Genomic DNA, 5,794 nt, shown 5'->3' on the forward strand with positions numbered 1-5,794 from the left:
TTTTTTTTTGGTGGAACCGGGGATTGAACTTGGGCCCTTGTGCTTGCCAGGGAAGTGTTTATTCCACCGAGCCATCTCCCCGGCCCCTTTGGTAGCTATCATAAAAGGCATTTTTTTTCTTTTTCAGATAATTATGAGCATATAGACTAATACTTATTTTGTATGATGATTTCATGTCTTATAACTTGAGTTGATTAGTTCTAATATTTTTGGTGAAGTTTTTAACGTTTTATGTATAAAATTATATCTGCAAATAGAGACAATTTAATATCTTCTTTTTTTACTTGGAAGACTTTTATTTCTTTCTCTTGCCTACTTGCTCTGGCAGAAGTGAAACAGAAGTGGTAAGACTGGGAATCTTTCTCTTATCCTTTATGATGGAAGAAATGCTTTCAACCTTTCAACACTGAATGTGATATGTGCTGTGTACTTGTTGTATGTGACCTTCACTGTGTTGAGGAACATTCCTTCTATACCTAATTTGTTGAGCAAAAAGATGTTGAATTTTGTTAAATGCTTTTCCTGCATTCATTGAGATATTGTGGGGTTTGTTCTTTATTTTATTCATATGATGTATCACATTAATAGATATGCATTTGCTGGATCTGCATTATGCTCTACATATAAAAAGTTTTTAATAGTTTGCTAATATATTAAAAATAGAGTGGTATGACATTATGGCTCTAATTTATTTTTCCTTAATTTTAATCAGATAAATACATTTTACATCTCTTAGCCATTTGGATCTCCCCTTTTGTGAGTGCCTATTGGAACCTTGCACCTTCATACGGAGCATTTTTTAACTGACTTGTAAGAGATCATTGTGTATTTTACTATTAATCCTGGTTCATTTAAATGTGTTGAAAATACCTTCCCACTTGGGACTTGCCATTTCATCCCCTTTATGAGGCTCTCAATGAAGATGTTCATCATTCCAAAGTAGTTCAGTTCAGTTTTTTCCTTTAAGAATTATAGTTTCTAAATCACATTTAAGAATTTCTTCCCTAATCTGTGTTATGAAATCAATTTCTCATATTGCATTCTGAAAGTTTCAAAGTTTTACCTTAAACAAAACATTTGCATCCTCACTTTGCCAAAAATGGACATCTGGGCATGCCATGAGGTAGGGATTCAAATTTTAAAAAGTTGCATTTTGCATTTTCTCTTTGCCCACTGCTAGTATGTAAAAACAATATTAATGTCAGTAAATTCATCTTGTCTGGTAACTTGGTTGATTTTTCATATTAGTTCTTCTATTTGTACAATTTATTTTATTTTCTATGTGGGAAATCATTTTTTCTAAAAATACGTTTTGCTTCTGTCTGGTGCTTTATGATTCATTTATCTATTTTATTTATGAGATTAGATAAGATCTCCAACACAATGTTGAATGGAAATAATGATAATGAGAATTCCTGTGTTTTTTAAAAGTTAACAACTTTTAAAATAATGTGTATAAATGTATTCTGTACTGGATTAAAGAAGTATCTTTCCATTCCTATTGCTACTTCAAAATCATAATACATGTTTAATTTTATCAAATTATTTTCTAAAGTGCCAAATAATAACTTCCAAAGACATCCATGTTATAACCCCAAGAGCCTGTAAATATTTGTCTTAGATGACAAAAAAGCTTTACAGATGAAATTAAGACCTCTGAGATGGGGAGAATATGCTGTATTATTTGTATAAGGCAAAGAAACTATATGGTTTCTTATAGAAGAAAGGAGGAGGAAGAGAAGGAGAAGGAAGAGGAAGAGAAGAAGGAGGAGGAGGAGACATGAAGAAAGAGACCAGAAAGTTTGCAGAAACACAATAGAATCACAGCCAAGGAATAAGAACAGTTTCAGAAACTAGAAAATGAAAATTCTACCTTACATCTTCCAGGAGAAAAGTGACCCTGACAACATCTTAATTTTGGCACACTGAGATAGATATGGGGGTTCTCACTTGTAAAAAAAAAAAAGATAAATTTGTTGTAAACAAAGTAAATTCTATGGTGATTTTTTACAGCAGTGATACATGACCTTAGAACTATGGTAGTGGGTTTTAACCTCTTTTAGTCAGTGAGCATGTTAAAGTACTGTGTAGAAGTTAGGTTAATAAATCATCCTTACATTCTTGAGATGATTCTTGCTTAGCTAAGATACTTTTTGAAAAAAATTCAGTTGTAGAATTCATTACAAAATATCTTAGGATTTTTACAATTATATTCATAAATGAAATGGTCTTTAATTTCCTTTCTTAAATAATTGTCTTATATATGTATCTTAGTTCCTACAGGAATAACAGCAACTGAGAAATATACCCTCTTTTACTACTATATGGACATATTTCATAAGATTGGAATTATTATTCCCTTAAAATCTTCAAAAGTTCATCTGTAAAATCTTCAGGAATAGGAGCTATTGTGTGCATGTAGCTATTTGAACATTCATTAAGGTTTTAGTGCTTATAAGTCCTTTAAATAAATTTTGGTGAATTGCGTTTTTCTAGAAAAGAATTTGTTCTAGTTTTGCCAAACTCATTAACTTTTAAGTCTGTTTATAATATTATCTGGCCTTTTTTAAAAACATTTTTACTATACACACAGTTATTCATATTGTTAGAAGTTAATCTGCTTTATGTATATTTTCCAAGAATTAATTTTGGGCTTAGTTGATTTTCTATTGTTTACTTAATATTTATTTCATTCTTTTATATCTTTTGGGATTAACTCTTATTTTTAAATATTTGAGTATTTAGCTTATCATTCTCAAAAATTTCCTTTCTAATTTATATTCAACACCTTAAAAAGAAATCCAATAAAATAAAATAAAAATAAGCATAGCCCCATTGCCTAGTGAAATTTTATTAGATTCTTTCCCATCATATGAGTAAATTTTACAACTGCACTGATGACTTTTTCTACCATCTCAAACTGTAAAAGTCAGCCATTGCCATTCCAAGAATAATCTAATTAATAATATAATTTAATAATCTATTAAAATAGTCCCATGTAAGAGTCCATACCCTAAAATTATCCCTAATTCTAGCTCAATCCTACTTCCCAAGGGAAATATGCTGGGCAAGGAGAAAGAAAGGTGTGGCCAACCACTTCTCTGTTTCCTGCCCTCTCACCTACTGCCCACCTCACTGGTTTAGTGGCCAAGGATTCTCATGGTTAGGAGTAGTAAGGCCTTTCTCTGCTAGTGTCAATGCGCAATAGTTACTCCTGAACTCATGATACAGTCTATGCTGTTAGTGAAAAAGAATGCCCAGAATACAAGGACGTAAAAGAGACAGATTCTTATTAGCCCTCATGAGACCAGCAAGGGCTCTAAGCTAGTGACATGGATTCCACAAGGTCATTCAGAGACCCTATTGCTTCGCTACCTCAAGAGCTTTGATGTCATAATCATGATTCAAGCTGCATCACTATCATACCTATGTCCAACTCAAGGGAAGAAGAGCAAGAAATGGAGCACAGCCAAGGAAAGCAGTTTCCTTTGAGGCAAGTCAGGTCACAACCTCCCACTCAGTAACACAAGTATTTCACTCTCCTCTTCTGAAGCATCTTACTTACCAAAAATGTATACTTGTAATTTATGCATAAAGAAATATTCAGATAAGCCCCAAATGAGGGATACTATATAATGTAACTGGCTGAGGCTCTTCAAACACATCATGAAGAGGAAACACAGAAGAAGTATTCCATTTTAAGGGAGACTACGGGGACAAAATAACTAAATGCAGTGTGTAACTCGAGATTGAGATTCTGGGTGACAATGGCAAAGGAGAGTTGGAAGAACATTAGCAAAACATCCATAAACTTGTAAACTAGATAGTAGCTATTATTTGTAATTTCCTATTGTTAATCACTGTAGTATGGCTGTGTAGGTTTTTAACAGTGGGAATCTGGCTACAAACAAATTTCAGCACTACTTTCCTAATTCTATGTCTGAAATTATTTCAGAATAAAAGACTGAAAAAAACTCTATGTGCTTTTGATCTCACGTTTGAATCTTTAGCACAAACCTTGCTTCTGAACTCCAGATAGTGTTTTCAGCTGTGTCATTGATATCTCGATGGCACAGAACTTGCGCATTTCAAGCTTAACATTTTAAAATTGAACCTTCGCTCTATCTACAAAAAATTTCTTTTTCCAAAAAACTTTTCCACTGCACTAAACACTGCCATTATGTCTGTATTCACTCAAAGCAGATGCTTTGAGTTAATTCCCTACATCCAACCCACCACTAAAATCTGATACTATTTGCAGATCGATCTATCTATCTATCTGTATGGATATAGATATAGATATAAATATAGATATTCTATTTGACTCTCCATTACCAGGACTACTGACAGATCAAACTCACCATTGTCCTATATTGCCAATAGTGTCCATGCTTTCATTAGAGGTCCCCAACACTACCATTCTCTAAACAGGAAAATATATGATCTCTTTGAAATGCAAATTAGTTCAGTTTTCTCATTTTCAAAGTTTTGTGTGTGTGCAGGGTCTCACTATGCAGCTCAGACTCGTAGTGATCCTCCTGTTTTCAGCCTCCCTAATGCTGCTTACAGGCATGAGCCACCATGCCTGGATTCCATCACCGGCTCAGTGTACCCTGAGGTGGGGCCAGTGCAGCATGCAGTGCCAGGGATTGAACCCTGGCCTCTGCACTTACCTAGACAAGTGCTTAGTCTGCTGAGCTATCTTGCCAGCCCTATCAAAAGTCCTACTCTGGTTTAAGGAAAATACAAGCCATAAGCACCGTATAATTTTTCTGCCCTCACTAGCCCTCTTTCAGAAACACTCTCTTACTGCCCTCCATTACCCCGCAAATCCCAGATCACAATTGTGCATAAGATTCTCTAAGAGCCACAATTTATTTGCTGCATCGGGTCTTCTATTTTTTATTTTTAAAGAATACAAAAGAGAGATGTAAAGAAAAAAAAACAGTGCTAGAAACAATACAAGATTTCACTAAACAAGGGCTGGTGAGATAGATCAGAGGACTAAGCACCTGCTTAGGCAAGTGCAGGGGCCAAGGTTCAATCCCCAGCATGACATGCCACACTGGCCCCACCACCAGGGGTGCTGCGCCAGTCTCATCTGTAAACTCAGGGCTGAGGAGGCTGAAAACAGGAGAATCACTAAGCTGTGTAGTGAGACCTTGTACCAAAAACATTAAAAAAAAAAAAAAAAAAAAGATTTCACTGATTAAAGTAATAGGCACCAGGTCTTCTATAATGAATTGTTATTTCTTCTTTCTAACCCACCACGTTCTTCATATTGCCTAGTACTCTCTTCCTTATAGTTTTCCTTGATTAGTAATTTTTTCACCTCAAATTATCTTCGATTAAAGGTCACCTTCTTCAAGAGGTCTTTCTCATTACCCAAGTCAAATGTCGCTCACATTTTGCTGTATCAACCTGCCCTTTTCCTTTACAGAATATAGGTGCATTTTAATTACAGATTCATTTGTTCTTTCTTTGATGTCTGTATTCCACAATACTACAAGCTCGATGATAGCTGAATTCAGGTCTGTTTTGTTCACTTTTATATATTAAGTACCTAGTTTATGTTGAAGAAATATGCAGTAAGCAACCATTTAAATAAATTAGAATATCTGTGCTGGGGTAGAAAATCATCACTTAGCTGGGAGACTAAGTAGTTCTGGTTCTGATCAACTGCATGAAATGTGAAATATGACTTCCACTCAAGAAAACTCTCAAGAGATAAACCCCGAATTCGGTATTTAGTACAAGGGCTACTATATCCTCCTGAGTACCAAGCTAGATTTGT

The 5,794-nt window shown here is 34.6% G+C and overlaps 1 pseudogene; it reads right to left on the reverse strand.

Annotated features, from left to right (window-relative positions):
• Positions 1-4,820, reverse strand: part of LOC101579677 — an 18,694-nt pseudogene extending 13,874 nt beyond the window's left edge.
• Positions 4,821-5,794: the final 974 nt, after the last annotated feature.

Source organism: Octodon degus, unplaced genomic scaffold (genome assembly GCF_000260255.1).
Source record: "Octodon degus isolate 3935 unplaced genomic scaffold, OctDeg1.0 scaffold00260, whole genome shotgun sequence".
NCBI classification, from domain to species: Eukaryota; Metazoa; Chordata; class Mammalia; order Rodentia; family Octodontidae; genus Octodon; species Octodon degus.